Here is a 17,218-nt window from a genome sequence, read left to right on the forward strand (position 1 = left end):
ATGATTGAAACCCAACTAATACAAGTATAGCTTTTTAAATAAAATATAAACCTATTAAAATACTTTAAATTAAATATAGTTTCCAAAGACAAAATAAAGCACACAGGGTATAAATCTTAACAAACAATCTTTGATCTAAGGTATAAGAAAATGTCAAGGAAGATACATCATCCTTTCTTTTGTTCAGACCAAAGCACAAACAGAAAAAGTATTCTAATGACGCTGACATTGAATTTTCTTTCAATAATAATGTTTCTTCCCAGACAGTGAGAAGAAACTGTCAGACTTTAATTAACAGGAACGAATGAACAATTATTCACATATTTATGGATTGCTTGCTGTATTAGTCTGTTTGGGTTGCCATAACAGAAACACCACAGATTGTGTGGCTTAAACAACAATCATTTGTTTCTCACAGTTCTGGAGGCCTGGGAGTCCAAGACCAAGTTGCCAGCAGATTCGGTGTCTCGTGAGAGCCCACTTCCTGGTTCACTGATGGCTGTCTTCTCTCTGTGTCCTCACATGGCAGAAGGGGCAAGAGAGCTCTCTGGAGTCTCTTTTATAAGGGTAGTCATCCCAGCCATGAGGGCTCCACCCTCATGACTTAAACACCCCTCAAAGGTCCCACCTCCTAATACCATCATATTTAGGTTTGGGATTTCAACATACGAATTTAGGGAGTACACAAACATTTCACCCATAACACTTACTATCTACAATGCTATGAGAGACCATAAGAACATCCTGTTTTTGTCTGAGATCGGAAAATAAAGACCATACTCTTACTCAATTTGCCACTAAATGAAAACTCACACAGAATAAAGCTACATCAGGATCTTATTACCAAGGCATTTTGCCATTTTTCCAAACAAGAGACACACCCCCAAATACTCAGAGGAAATAATATATCTAATTAGACGCTCAGCAGTAGAAGATATACCCTTTACATATGACCAGGATTGTGCTATAAAGTCCATTGTAAGCAGCCTTAGTGTGTAAGTATGTGAATCTTTGGTGGGAGAGGTGGAAAGGGGTCAATTAAATTAAAAATTATCTCACCAGATCAGTCAGTTGCTTTCAGTTGCAAGGAACAGAATATCCCAGTCAAATCGGTTAAAAAAAAAAATAATAGAGTGAGGGCATTTATTGGCTGATGGCGCTTAAGAGTCAGAGGACAAGGACGATTTTGAACACAGCTGCATCTAAGGGCTGGAACATGTCACCAGGACCCGGTCTCTCCCCAGACCTGGCTCTGCTTCCCTCTGTGTTGCTGCCACCCCTAGGAAGCCACTCTGCTCACAGTGACAACAGAGCGGATAAAATGGCTGCCAGCAGCCTCAGACTTCTCAAGAAAAGCAGAAAAGAAGGGTTCCTCTCACCCAACAGACTGAGCAGAAGTCCCAGACCTCAATTCCACTGGCCCAAATTGGGTCACGTGCCTGTTCCTAAATCAACACCTGTGTCCAGGAGGATATAAGTTTTACTGATTAGCTCAGGCTGCATGTCAAACTCAACCACATCCAGACAGCACTAAAAATAACAATCATAATCATAATCATAAAAGGAAAGGAGGCCTGGCAGACCCACAAGAATGCCCTCTGCTGTCAGATTTCCTATTTGAAAAACCGTCCAGGAAATGAACTGAGATAAAGAAATGAGCTTAGGGAAACATCACCCCAGCTTTGCTTCTTTTTCTCTTGGTAATTGCTAAATACTCTGCTTTTCCTCAGCCATGCAGCATTCACTATAACTTCACCACAGGTGTCTGTGATGCTGAGGAACACAGGTACCAGAAAATGTACCATTCCTCAAAGAATACTGACTAGATCTGGCCTGCAGAATGTCCTTAAAAGTTTCAGCTTTTAAAAAGACCTTGTAGGGGCCAGCCCCGTAGCCTAGTGGTTAAGTTTGGCACGTTCTGCACGTTCCAGGCACGTGGCCTGGGTTTGGTTCCCCAGGTGGCCCTGCTGTGGTGGCAACCCACATACAAAATAGAGGAAAATTGGTGGATGTTAGTTCAGGGCGAATCTTCCTCAGACAAACAAACAAACAAACAAACAAACCTTGTAATAACCCACAAATTTCCAATCCTGCTTCCAGACAAGTTAGCATTTGTGGCAGAAACTATTTTCAATTTTTATTAAAAACCTCATTTGCCAGTAGCCTCATGTATTTTTTAAATGTCTGGCCTAATTTCATCAAATCTGTACATATCAGATATTTTTCTTGGCTATAATTAGTCACTAAGACTTATTCGCATAGGAGTGGCTCCAAGAAACTAAATTACAAGTCAGCACTGATTTTTGTTTTTATGCTTTTCTTGATTCTCAGGAAAAGTGTTTGTTGTTTCCTCCTGAAATAAGCAGCTACATTAGATTTCCTCTTTTCACTCTTGAGAATAGCTGTTATTATTAGAAGGGAGCATTAGTATAAATTCTTAAAGTAACACATCAGAAGGATTAGGCTGAGTTTAAGCAGTCTCTCAATGCTGTGATTACAGTGTAGCAAAACTTCCAAGCGTCAGGAGAAACGCAAGTTAAAACAAACCCTTTACCAGCTGCTACATGTGGGGTGGATCAATAACACTAACTGACAGCTTTTCATGTGAAATTCAAGAGTCTGAAGTTCCTTTTCCTATTCCCTGAATATCTGTTCTCTCCACTTCAAAGGACTGCCTGCTGCAGAGCAAGGAGAGACGGCTCATACACAACGGCACTCCTCTTCTGTTTAAATCATAACATCCGGCAGGTCTGGGGCTGCCAGGCAATGATAAAAGGGCACGGGGCTTTGATTGTCTCTTCTTCAGTAGTGAAGGCAGAGGAGCACTGCGAATAAGGGCACAGGTTTAGAGATGCATAAGCTTAGGAGATGCACAAGCTTAGGAGGTGGGCATGGCTGGGTTCCAACCACAGCTCTTGTGTGTGACCTTGAGCACATTAGTTAACTCTCCGAGCTCCTCCTTTCCTCATCTGTAAAATTAATAGAATAATAATAATATTTATCTTTCTTGGTTGGTAGGAGGATTAAGTGAAGTATCTGTCGTAATGTGCTTAACCTAAAACTTGCACTTTAAAATAGCAGTTAACATTTACTGAGCATTTATTATGTACCAGATATAAGAAGCACTCCATGCAACGAATATTTCTGAGTACTTACAACATACCAGGCACTGTTCTAGAGGATTAGCACATATCAGTGAAGAAAGCAAAGATTCCTGCCTGGAGCTTAACACTTTTTGGATAGCTATTAAGATTACAATATAATTAATAAGCGTAATACACATAATATACAAAACCACCAACAATAACAATAAAAACGAAATTCCTCAAAGTTAATTGCTGCGACAAAGACTTGCCTAAAGTCCCTAAGAGCAGGTGACCTCAGCAAACACCTCAGGCATGAATGGCACAATGAAGTCAGTCAAGCAAACTTCAGGAAACAGAGACTCTCCTGCACCAGGGGTTCTGGTAGCATTTTGCATTAGTCTCCTTCTGACTGGCGATAAAGCAATACGAAGATTTTATGCAGTGTTGAAATGCTACTCATGTTCTGAAGATCTAAGGAAATGGAGTAGACTACTCGCCTTTCTCAGTTCCTACAAGAGTTTTAGGATAGTCATGGCTCTCCCACCCTTTCAAATTACAGTGAAGGGCCATTTAGCAATATACTGAGGTTGAAGTGACGTGTGGAGCAGAGCCGGGATTTTCGGTTTCTATTCATTGCTATCTGTTCTCACACACCAAGTTAGACTTTAATTTTTGGACAGTATTCCTGTTCTTGACCTGAATAGATCTTGAGCATCAACCATCCAAATCAGGAACAGATTGGTATTGTTTAAAGGGAAGCTGCTATGGATTGTGTTCATCTCTATTGGTGGTTAGCTGGAAAAGGAAAAAAGTAGAAATCTCACTTGATAAAAACAAAGGAACCATGTCTATTTTGTGGCTGAAGGAGGAGGGTGCAAAAAGTATTGGGCGAGCCATCAGGGAAATGCAAACCAAACCACAGTGAGATACCACTTCACACCCACCAACATGGCTACATTCAAAAAGACAGATAAAAACAAGCATTGGTGATGATGAGGAGTAATTGGGACCCTCACATATTGCTGGTGGGAATGTAAAATGGTGCAGCTGCTTTGGAAAACGGTCTGGCAGCTCCTCAAAAGGTTAATAAACATGCAGTTACCAGAGGACCCAGCAATTTCACTCCTAGGTATATATGTAAGAGAAAGGAAAATATATGTTCACACAAAAACTTGTACACAAATATTCATAGCAACCTGATTCATAATAGACAAAGGGTGGAAACAACCCATATGTCCATCAGCTAATGAATAGATAAACAAAATATAGAATATCCATACAATGAAATATTATTTAACAATGAAAAGGAATGAAGTAGGAACAGATGCTACAACATAGATGAACCTTAAAAACATTATGCTAAGAGAAATAAACCAGTCACAAAAGATCACATATCATATGATTCCATTTATACGAAATGGTCAGAAGAGGAAAATCCATAGAGACAAAGTAGATTATCAGTTGCCAGAGATTGGAGGAATGACTGCTAATGGGTACACGATTTCTTTCCGGGGTAAGGAAGATGTTCTAAAATTAGATAGTGGTGATGGTTGTAGAACTCTATGAATATCCTAAAAACCACTGACATGTACATTTTAAATCATTAAATTGTGTGGGATATGAATTACATCTCAATAAAGCCATTTTGTTAAGCATTGGGCACTGTAGGCAAAATAAATTGTCTTTACCCAAAATATTTCTATTTTTGTCATTATTCAATATTTCCCTACATGGTATGATTTCACAGACTCAGGGGAAGCCTCTGTGTCCCCACAATATCTCTTGCCCTTACCCTACTCCCACCTCACTAGCTTGTGAGATTACACCTTATTAAGTTCACACCTTCAGCTTGAGGCTTTGCGTCTAACAAATATTCCCAACAGTTCAGGGGAAGATTTCTCATGGAGCTTTATCAATCATGTGCTGTTTCGTATGAATGAGTTGGTCAGATCTTTTGCTGACATGGGGATTTGACTGAGGGCAAACAGAATGAGGACAAAGTGCCAAAGGATGAAGGAAAAGGGCACAGAGAAGAGAAGGTTGGGGACACACATTTTCATCTCAATATTTTAACAAAATATTTATTGATGCTATTGCCTACCTGTCCTTGCTAATACCCTGCCTGTCTCTTCTTTTTCTTCCCTTTTCATCCACTGATCAACAAAATCTCTGCATCCTGCAGGGCCTGATTCAAAGGCCACTCAACCAAAAGCCATGGCTGCATAAAACTACTACTCATATTTCTATTTCCTCTGCTTTCGGCCCATATCTTTACTGATTTTAATTTGAAATGATTTCATTCTGCTTCATATATACCTGTTCTGCTCTTGGTATAAAAAATTAGTTCTGTAACATGTCTATGTCATAGATGGTGGATAGGCTTTCTTTGAAGAATCTACTCCAGTTGATAGTCAGGAGCTGTCTGAAAAGGACTCCAAACCATGTCCACACTCAGCAAGGAGTCCGCGGTGATCAATTAGCTATGTCTGCAATGAGCATGGGAGGGGATGGAGAATATGCATGTCATCCCTGACAGTTGTCACTGCTTATGGCACCCTTTATTTTATATTTCCCTCTACCTTATAATCAGACATGACTTTTACCTACACAGCAGAGAAACCTTCTTCACTGCTGCATACCAGCATGGGCTGGCTTGCTAATGATATCATTTGCTAGTAATCCTAATACTCTGTACTCTAAAATGTTACATGACACTACCATATTTCATCTTTCCACAGTGCCTACGTGACCTAAAAATCTTCTGAACTCCATGAATAAGAAAAATAATTTTAAATGTATATATCTGACATATTATGTAGCAGACACTGTTGGTTGCCTACCCAACATCCATGCCCTCACTCCTCCTCCTTCCTTCTGGAAACAATGACAATGTTGTTCTATTATCCACCCTTCTCTACAGATCCACGTGACTCAGGAGAGGGTGGCACCACTACCAACCAAAAAGTTGAAGCCTGTTTGGATGATGCCAAGCATGACAGTCCTATTCCCTTGCCCAGGGTTGGTTTAAGACAGGAATTTGATGCAATTCTAACAGGAGAGAAAGTCTCCTGGGCTGTAGGACATCTGGGAAAGTCTTCTCCCCTTTCCAAGACTTACAGAAATAGATATTCTTTCTCTGGATGTGGTTGTCTCTGAATATTATGTCAAGAATTGCTATAGCCATTATGCTGTGGGTCTGAAAGCAAGTTTTACCCACAGAGGAAGCTGAAACAGAGAGAATGACAGAGGCAGAGTCCGAGTCATGACTACTTGTACCTCCAGCTTGCCCTGCCACTGGACTTCTTGCTAAGGGAGGTAATCATCCTGGTATTTTTTAAACCCACTTGAGTCCAGTTTACTGATACTTGACCCTAACTGATATATATATAGAGAGTCATTCCAAACTATAGCTATACCTATATATTTGACAGTGCAGACATAAAAATTTATCATTGATGAAAATATCTGTATTTGGGGGGTGGTGTAACTTCAAATGTTTTTCTAACAATTCCATAAAGTAGCTATTTTATAGGAATTATCATCTTCAATTAAAATATGAAGTGACTGAGACCCAGACATGCCAGAGATCACACAATCGACATGCCAGAGATCATGCAATCGGTTAGTGGCATTCTTCATTCATTCATTTCTCTAGGCCATAGACCTAAGAGTGGCATTATTAAGCAACACAATTAAAGTTGTCCTGGCCAAGAAAAACCAAGTGCATTCTTTGTGCCAGACATCAGTCTACAGACTGCGGATACACTTGAAAGAATCCTGATCTCATAGAGCTTTTAATTTATAGGGAAGAAATACACTAGAAAACTATTGGGAGAAAATGTTACACAATTAAAATTGTAATAAATCCTATGAAGGAAACAGTCTTAAGAGTGATTAAGAGTCTATGAAAGTGTTTTAGAGAAACCTAACCTGGACTAGGATGTCAGAGTGGCCTTCCCTATGGAGCTGAGCTTTAAACTAAGACCTAAAGATAGGAAGGAGTTCGTTCAGTGAAGCGGAGGAGTTGGGTGGAAAGCATTTCAAGGAAGAAGGAACAGGCTGTATGTGCAAGGTCCTAAAGTGCGAAGGAGCTTGGGTTTCTCCCGGCACAAGCAGAAGGCTGATCTGCAGAAACATAATGTCCCTGCAGATGCAGACATACCACAAGACAAGGAGACATGGGCCAGGGGTGTAAAGAAGAACCTGAAGCCATTCAAGAGTTTTAATTAGATAAGTGATAGGGTTGGAGTTACACTTACAAAGATTTGGAGGATGGATTAAAAAGCGTCAAAAATGGAAGGAGTAGATGAGACTATTGCAAAGTAGTCAAGAAAAGATGGTGGCTTAGACAAACTAATTAATTTGTCTTTCTCTTTCCTAAGTGACTGCCACACAAATCCTCCTGCACTCCAAAGCAGCGTGTATCTCCTGTCCTGGCAGCAGCATAATCCACAACCCCCATGGCCCTGGGATTCAATTGCCTTTCAATCCAAGATGGTGGACAAGAGTCACAGAGAAGCATTTCCCTGGGGCTTAAAGTGCGAGTAACAAAAGTGCTTGGCTGGAGTTACATCCACTGTGCCAGGGCTGAGCTCGGGTGCTTATGAATGTGTTTTTATGAGTTTGTGATAGGTCCTCAGGCACAAGGCTCGTGCCAGGGGCCTCTCAGTCATGGGTCTAGGAGTGGCCTTGTTGAGCAGCACCATTTATTGTTCTTTCTTCCAAGATGAACTGATCCCTAAGTGCAAACCTGACCGAGTGGACTAAGTGGCTACAAGGGCAGGGAGGTTAAACATAAGCCGGTTAAAAGTGAGCAATGATCACAAAGGACAGCCTCAGTTTGAGCATAACAAACCTACATCGCTTCCTCTTGGTAATAATTATAGGGCAGATTCGGGCTTCTATTAAGGACACAGCCGCTGCAGCGATCACGGGAGGCAGTGGCAGAGGAGCCGCACCCTGTCCCCGTGGCCGCGGCAAAGGCCCGCTTGATGCAGTCCGCCCCGGGGGATGGGCGCGCGGCCTCTGCGGCAGGCCAGCCGGGAGCGAACATGCCTGAGGGTCGCGGAGGCCTGAGGCCGGAGGAGGCCCAAGCCTGCGGGGCTGCCGTCTGCGGCGGGCCCTGGTCCGGGCGAGGCCGCGGGGTCTGGGCCGCGCACGAGGAGGGAAGCAGCGGGCAGGGATGGCGGCCAGCATGAGCTGGGCCGCGCCAGGAAACGACTTGTCTGGCAGTCAAGTTGTCATCCAAAATTGTTGTTAGCAGTTCTGGTGATTGCATTTTGAAGACATATGCAAGACGACACAAGACCGGCAGTTTTAAAACTTTGGAGGGTCACCTAATTGGGCTTCACGCTTTGGGCAATGATTAGAAATTAAATGAAAATACACAAAATGCAGCGTTATTTTCTGCAACGTTCATGGAGGACGTTTTCCTCATGCTAGTGGACAGATACGAGAAAAAGCAGCAGCTCAAAGGAGAAAATACTCACCTCGTGTCTATAGACAATCGAAATGAATCCTGTAAGATTAAGTTGGCCCCAATGTGTTGTACGTTTAAGAAAGAAAACAGTCTGAATCACGACGGAAGCCTCAATCAAGAGGAAAGTACAACAGAAATGCCCCTGTGCTACCTATCAGTCTCCTTTGTCTCCTGCTTTAAAAGTCTGTTGGACTTAAATGATCCAGCCATTTTGTCCAGCGATGATGATGATGATGATGATGACAACAGGACTAACGGAAGAGAAAACCTATCTCCTGAAGTAGATGATTCAGATGTTCTTCCCAAGCACCATCCTCTGGAAAAGCAGAAGCCGCACTAAATGAAGGGACCTGCAGAGGAGAGCACGAACTAAGACGCATTCCAGGAGATTCAGAGGAAAGACACAGTTGCCTCACAGAGGAAAGCAAGAATGAAATTACCAGTTTGATAATTCTATTACCAACACACTTCTACAATGTCATAAAGCGGTATCTCAGGAAGTATCAGTTGAGCTGATATCTTTAGGCTGCAAGAAGATCCTTTGAAGGTGTGATTCTAAACTACGGAAGTAGACCAATAGGAACACTCTTCTGGCTATTTACAGAGCCTATAAATTTTGCTGACATTTTATCAAGATACAGCTAGAAGAACTGGAAAAGGATCCTGTAGGCATGACTTTAAACACCGCTGGCCTAACTAAATGTGAATGGTGTCATGTCTGAAAACTACCTGTAGTATTTCTAGAGATGGTACCAGCAGTTTATCAAAGGCTGAGAATAGGCCTGCAAAGAATAAGGATAGAGTTTGGAATAATTGCAAAGGAATAAACAAGTTAACAATTCTGGAAGGACGATATATTATTTTGATCTTTCAAACTGGCCTTGATCCTCTCACAAACACATTTGAAATTATTATTAATAATGTTGATATAAGGAAGAAAGTTTCTAATTTTTCTGTGAAAATTCCCTTTGAAGAAGCCAGTAGCAGATGTGTTGCCTCTGAAGGGAGCATCAAAGGAAGGTGTGTGCAAAAAGAAAACAAAATTTTATCTAAAATACAACTTTGAAACAAACCAGCATTCCAGCCTTTTGATGAGGAAGAAATGAGAGAGCGCCTCACCATTTCCATTGGCCCTGTAAAAGAAAATTGATAATATATCAAGCACCTCCAACTACAGGAGGCTGGTGCCAACAAGGACCTGCACTGCCTCATCATAAAAAAGAGTGCAAGAATTTCTTAATGATATTCTCACAGATTTTCATTTAAAGTAAATTAATCTTCCACTAAGCTTTTAGCAAGTCTTGAGCTTTCTAATATTGTATATATTTGCTTTCTGGTGTCAAAATGTCTGGGTTTTGAATTCTAACACTGCCACTTATTGAGACATTTGAGAAGTTCAAATTTCTCTACCATGCTTCCTCATTTGAAAAGTGAGAATGATGTCATCTATCTAAAAGGTTTGTTGTGAGAATTAAGTGAGATAATATATGTCAAGCCCTAGGAAAAGTCCCTGGTACGTGTGAAGTGTTCAATAAGTGCTAGCCTATTATGTTATTATTGTCACAGTGTTTTAAGCCTTTTAAAAAATATTGTTACTACTCTGGATTAGGTAATAATTTGTTGAGCAAGTACAAAAGTATGATTTCATCCATTTCCTTCAATAAAAATTTTAAGTGCCAAAAAGATTTTCACCGTCACTGTCATCATCAGATGTTTATTGTTTTATATGATGCTATGCTGCTAGCCAATCAAAAACAGCTATCAAGATACTATGGTACAGGGGCTGGCCCCGTGGCCGAGTGGTTGAGTTTGCGCGCTCCGCTGCAGGCAGCCCAGTGTTTCATTGGTTTGAATCGTGGGCGCGGGGACATGGTACTGCTCATCAAACCAAGCTGAGGCAGCATCCCACTATGCCACAACTAGAAGGACCCACAACGAAGAATATACAACTATGTACCAGGGGACTTTGGGGAGAAAAAGGAAAAAAATAAAATCCTTAAAAAAAAAAAAGATTCTATGGCACAAATTTTTTAGAAGGAGAATCAGAACTCCGTCCCTCTTTTTTGCACAAAAGCAATTGTTAACTGATTAACCAAAAGATCATTACTAATAACTCCAACTCTCACCATAATATTTAAGGCACAATTTAATATAAACGTGAATAACTGGGGGAGATATCAATTTAGTTTTGCTCATAATCAAGTCTGCCCACAAATTAAAGGTCACTTAATTGTTGTCCACAATGTCAAAATTGCAAACAATCTTATATTATTGTGAAGACATGTTTCTAAAGGTGATGCAGAGGATGATAAGTCAATAACGGACTGGCCATGCTTACATCTTGCTTGTTTCTTAGCAGGGACATTAACATAGGAAATCAAATTTGCAATTTACCAAGAGGGACATGGCCTGTATTGTTAAAGGAATTTAATACGCACAAACAGGTCTGTAATTTTTCCTTTAAAAAACACAAGGGTGGACTATATTTAGGTAAATTCTGGCATTAATAAACAAAGAAATTGAAAAGGATTAGAACACACCATGTGAAGTTTTTGAACAATTCAAAAGGCATAAAACCTTCCACAAATATCTTAAACTCTTAAATCAACTGCAGCATGTGAGGAGGCACAGGGAAACAGTTCAGTCCAAAATTCAAGGCAGATGATCTGCCTTTGCAAAGCTGGCAAATATAAACGTGTCACACATCCACCAGTCCTCTGCCTCACTCCCCAGAATTCTACCTCAAGCAATTATATTTCAAAATCTATTCTTATTGCTCAGTCTGATGGTGCTTTTCACATAGTTTTATTTTACTAGATTTTTTTAGAGGGTTTTAGGATTTAAATATTATCATAAAATTGCAGGTGGACACATCTCGTTTTTGTTTTATATAAGCACTAACTAGTTTCTTTTTTTGTTGCTTAATTTTGTTTTACGTTGTCTTGTTTTATATACTACCTAGAAATCTTTGTCAAAGGAAGCACTAAAAGGTGATTTCCAGATTTTCTAATACACCATGTGTATCAAATCATTTTTAAGTTATCAAACTGTTGACGGGAAATAAGAGAAGTTCTCTTTAAGCTACCATCATGAATTGTGATAACGGCAGGTAACCAATATATCTTAAGGCCCCTCTGTTCATCCTAGTCTTCTCTGCCCTCTAATCTCCTTAATCTAACCATGGGTAATATTAGTTCTGGTTTGTTCTTTTTTCCAAAGATGAAAACAAGGGATATTATCTTTTAATATTTACTCCAAAGCATCCACCTCGAGAAGAATAAAAAAAGAAGAAAGATAGCAACAGACGTTAGCTCAGGTGCCAATCTTTAAAAAAAAAAAAAGATTTAGAAATAGAATTAAGGATTTAGAAAGTAAGTAATGGTAAAATTATAAGATAAAAGGAGAATGGGAAATGTATTTTTGAAATAATGAAAATCCTATGTTTGAGAATTTTAAAAAATGTAAGTCAAAAAAAGAAAAACAATTAAAATAGGAGAAATAAAATATTTGAAATATTAATAATAACCAACATTTCTCAAGTGCTTCCAGTTTATTAGTGTTCCTCTTGATCTGTCATGGGCTGTGGGGTGGATTAAAGTTTCTATCATTTCTTCCTGTATCTACTGTAATTTCTAGTTTATGCGTGTTTCTTCTAAGTCACCTTTTGGCTTTTAACCCTGATGTCTCATTTATAAAATGGGGGTGATGATAGTTCCTTCCCATATGGCTCTTGTAAAGCTCAAATGAGTTAATTCCTGTAAAAGCTTAGAACACTGGGCAGATCAGACTCAAGAAGGGAAATGGATTCTCTCTCTTAATGGGGGAGTGGCAAAGTCACATTGCAAACGAGCAGGTAGGATGGGAGCTGTTGTGGCATCTAGTGAAACATAATCTGCCCCCGAGGGAATACACAAGAAACCTATGGCAGCGGTTACCAGAGAGAGCAGGCAAACACAGCATGCGAGATGGGATCCAAGGAAGATGGGGGAAGAGATATGCAACTTTTTATAGAACTTAAAAAATTTTTTGAGTCAGTTAAAAACACTATTTTAAAGAAGCCATATTTTCCTTGAAAAATAAAACAAATATTGATTAAATGGGACCATTGGCTCCATTATTTCTGCTCCTAATCTTCAGGCCCAGAGAACACCTCAATCCACCTTCAGGCTTATATTTCCCAACACTATGGCTGAAATTCCACCAAGACATTCTTGTATGGCTAGTCCATAATTTTGGAATCATGCCACAATTCAAATATTAAGATCACAGTAGGGGCCAACCTCATGGTCGAGTGGTTAAGTTCTCGTGCTCTGCTTCGGCAGCCCAGGGTTTCACAGGTTCAGATCCCGGGCGCAGACATGGCACCATTCATCAGGCCATACTCAGGCAGTGTCCCACATAGCACAACCAGAGGCACTCACAATTAGAATCTTCAACTATGTACTAGGGGACTTTGAGAAGAAGTAAAAAGAAAGAAGATTGGCAACAGTTGTTAGCTCAGGTGCCAATCTTAAAAAAGAAAAAAAAGATCATAGTATATGCTCATCCTGATATACTTGGCATAATTCTTATACGCAATGAGGTGAGAATTTAGAAGCTTTTAATCATCTTCTTTATAAATATGTCATATAAACTCTTTATAAATAATGTCATATATTATTTATAGATATTATCTATATTTATTTTTTAGATATTGTTAAAATATCTGCATGCTTAAATCAAATATATTCAAAAACAAACACATTGCCACTGTTAACATCTGGGAGGACTGATGCCTATCTGCCCTTTGCTTTGAAAAGACCCCCATTTTAAATTTAAAGAGCCCCTAACACACAGTTCATGCTGTAACTATGCAGAACTCAGGGCAATGCTGGCCTTCCTCCACCCCCCAAATGTATGAAACAAAACCTCAAATATAAACCACGACAGCTCTCATGTTCCTTTCAGGGTAGCAGAGTAGAGGAGCCAGGCCATCATTCCTGGGGGGGAGGACTAGCTTCTATTCTCCTAACGCTGCTTAATCCTGCTCAATTCAAAACCCATGGCTCCTGGGAGAGGGGGCAGAGCCTGGGAGCCCGTTCTAGGGGCCAATCACTGCTGATCCCAGTGCATGTTGGATCACAAATGTTGCTTTGAAGCTGGATTTCTGAGTCCTTTTTTTTTTTTGGTCGGAAATCCTCTCAACAGGCTTCCTAAGGATGCCATGGAGAAAAGCAAGCAAGAAGAAAATGAGGCTGAAATAAGCAGCTGTTGCATAACAGAGCATGTCATACAGGATCCGGCTCCAGAAAAATCAGTTTGCAATGAAAACCCACTTTAGCTTTTTAAATAAGATTTGAAGACATACACGTGCATTCCTGACTCAGGCCACATCATATTATCCTTATTTCAGAGCATAATGAATTTTGTCTGTTACATGTTAATAAAACCTTCCAATTAAAGTAGCCCCAAAAATGTATACCGTGTCAATCAGTATGCAGAAGAAGAATGTTGTTGTTTTTTTTTTTTTCTTAACTCACTAAGGATGCTCTCTCAACATATGCAAAGTGTGACCATTCAGTAAGGAAAATAATCTCTCTATGTGTACCCTAAGAAATCCAGCACTGTACTTTGTGGTCACATCCACCACAGCTGAGCTGCCATCCCTTCTGCAGCATCTGTCTTTTTGAATACTTTCCTTTAAAAGATATCTCATTATGTCCAATACCTAGGCCAAATCAACCATTGCGGCATATAATAATTTTCCCATATTTTCTGATAGGTGCATTTTACCGTGACAAACTCTGCATCTAACGTTCACTTGCAGTAACTGGTAATGCAACAATCTTTACACCATCTCCCAAACTAATCAGGATGCTTAATGGCTTTTTAGATACATACTGATGCAAGATCGTGAGAGCCCAATAAGCTCAGACGGTAAGTTTTTCCCCTTTTCTTTCTTTTAATAATAATAAGCCTCAAAGCTAAAACCAAAAAAATTCCACCAAAGTGTTGGAGAAAAAGAGTTATGTGATCAACCATTTGTTAGGTCTCAATAATATGCCTCTATTGCCCTCCCCACCTTGAGAACAGACTCTTTAATAAACACAGGAGGAGAAAATAAATAGGTTAACCAGGAGAAAGGGCATGCCTTGTCTGTTGTAACACAGTCTGATCACCCAAAGTGATTGATTTCCTAAAAAATCCATACCCATGACTCTTACAGACAGCCTGCCATCCTGCAGCCATGTACAAGGCAGCAAGCACTTCTGAGGTCACTGAGGACCTGAATGCCCTGGTTCCCTCAGGAGATCCAGGAAGTTCGGCAGTCTCCTGTTTGTTGTGGAGTGAGGTTTTCAGTCTTCTTTTTTTCTCTTCAAAAAAAAAAAAAGTTCTGAAAATGGCAGTGTTAAGAATGATTTAACAATAACCATGTATTTTTGCATACTCCAATACATTTGCCTCCATTTCTGGAGGTAAAATCAAGGAAAACTATTTCCCCTAGAATAATTAATCAATCTCTTTTTCTCAGTGTCTCTTTCTCTCTCTCTTTGAAAAAACTAAACACACTTGGCCCTTGACCCAGTCAAAACAGAGCTAATTCAAAGGAACCCACTGGTCATTTTTGACTGCTCAGTATAAAAATACAAACCCCTCTGTGACTTCTCCCCCACTCTCATCGAGTGCTGTGTTTCTTCTTCCTCACATCAGAGTCTTTCTCCTCAGCCTCAAGAAACACAATAATGTAAGATTTCTAACACTGTCCTAAAATCGGTGAAAGAAATGAGCATTCAGCTTGTACCACAGCAGCTGCCTGATTTACCTTCTTCCTCAAATCAAACAGTAAAAGAAAAATAGGCCAAAAATAGAGAAAAGTCAAAAATTCACGCACACTATGCTAACTTTTTCCCCTTTTATGTTGTTCTGATCTTTTTCATAACCACCCCTCTTAACCACAATTGTAACTCACACCACCACTACCAGCAATTTATTTAGTATGGAAAACTAAAATTTAGGCCAATGCAGTAACCTTAGTTTAACCTAATAATCTAAGCTCTCTCTTCATGTAATTCAGTCTCTGTCTATATGACTTCAATAAATCTTCAATATTCCATTCATCCCTCCGCTCCTCCTCTTCTAGATGACATCAGGTGAATGGTGAGGGGTGTGACACACAAGGCATCGGAGGTTGGGAAAAGGTAATGTCTGCAGAGCAACTGGTCCAGTCTTGTTCTCACACTACTCAGGTCAATATTTGATCACATTTATTTTTATTTTTTGGTGGGAGGGATGACTGGCTGGCTCTCATCACTGAAGTCCTTGAACTCACCCATTTGCCTCCAGGCATACAGTATCAGAATACTGCCACCTCTACACTCCACCTCCTGTCAGCCCCCTCTGACCTCCTCATCTCTCCCCAGGGCATAGACATTTCCAGATCCCTTTAATAACCAGCCTATCTGAAACTGGTATATTGAACAAACTCAATGGGATGAAAACTTTTATTTTTAATCCTCCTTCCTTTAAACATTTTTTAGATTAAGAAAATAATTTTGGGGGCCAGCCCAGTGGCATAGTGGTTAAGTTTCCATGCTCCACTTTGGCAACCCAGGTGTTTGCAGGTTCAGATCCCAGGCACGGACCTACACACTGCACATCAAGCCATGCTGTGGTGGTGTCCCACATACAAAATAGAGGAAGACTGGCACAGATGTTAGCTCAGCAACATTCTTCTTCAAGCAAAAGGAGGAGGAAGCTTGGCAACAGATGTTAGCTCAGGGCCAATCTTCCTCGCCAAAAAGAGAAAATACTTTTCTCCTGCATTTAAGACTCTTTCACACTTATAAGCAATCCTTCAGTCATTACAATTTATAAAACATTCTAATTTGGTAAATTAAGCTATTCTATGTGATCATCAAAACTCAAAACGTGACTTTAGCATCTCCACTCCTCCCTCTTGCTGGGCCTGAGCTGGCCACCTGCAGTGGGAAAAGAGGGTAAACAGTGGAGATCTTATTCTCCACCCCCCGTGATCCTGATGGTCAGCCATGCTTGGCAACCACTACTTTTTGCCCTTCCTTCTCTTTCTGTGCTTAATCCTATGCCTTTTCTTCCACCAGCATAGTAACAAGATTTAGAACTCTCCAGGGTTGGGCCCAGAGGGAGAAAGAATGAAGGGAAAGGACACGGACAGTGGCAGGTACCATCGTTGTCTGTGAGGAGCCTTCTGGGGAAGGTGTTTAATATTGACTTCCTCCAGTGATCTCATGGGCTCCTTGGAGATTGCCTTCACTGAGAACCCCCATTTCTGTCCTGTTGGCACATGGACTACTGCCCTTCCTGAGTCCCTAACTTTTACGTGGCTCACTCAATTTGGACTCTCACTGGCAAAAGACCCTCATCCTCCCAACTCTGGGCAAGATCTCCTTCCCACATGGTCCACCATGGGAAACACTCACATCCTTTGTCCCAACTCCAGGAGTGCTAGCCACTTCTCACACTGCCTCCTTCATCCTGCTGTCACAGACAGGCACAGTTCTCTGTGTTACCCCAGCTCAGGGAATGCATGTCAAACTCTCTGAGTGGTCCCATTGAAGCCCCCTCCCAAAACGTGCTTGAAATGGAGGAGATAGAACCCCACCAGACACACACACACACACACACACACACCCCT

The 17,218-nt window shown here is 40.6% G+C and overlaps 1 pseudogene; it reads left to right on the forward strand.

Moving 5' to 3' along the window:
• Positions 1 to 8,503: 8,503 nt before the first annotated feature.
• Positions 8,504 to 9,836, forward strand: LOC106839704 (sentrin-specific protease 6 pseudogene; annotated as a pseudogene).
• Positions 9,837 to 17,218: the final 7,382 nt, after the last annotated feature.

Source organism: Equus asinus, chromosome 8, assembly GCF_041296235.1.
Source record: "Equus asinus isolate D_3611 breed Donkey chromosome 8, EquAss-T2T_v2, whole genome shotgun sequence".
In the NCBI taxonomy this organism is placed as follows: domain Eukaryota; kingdom Metazoa; phylum Chordata; class Mammalia; order Perissodactyla; family Equidae; genus Equus; species Equus asinus.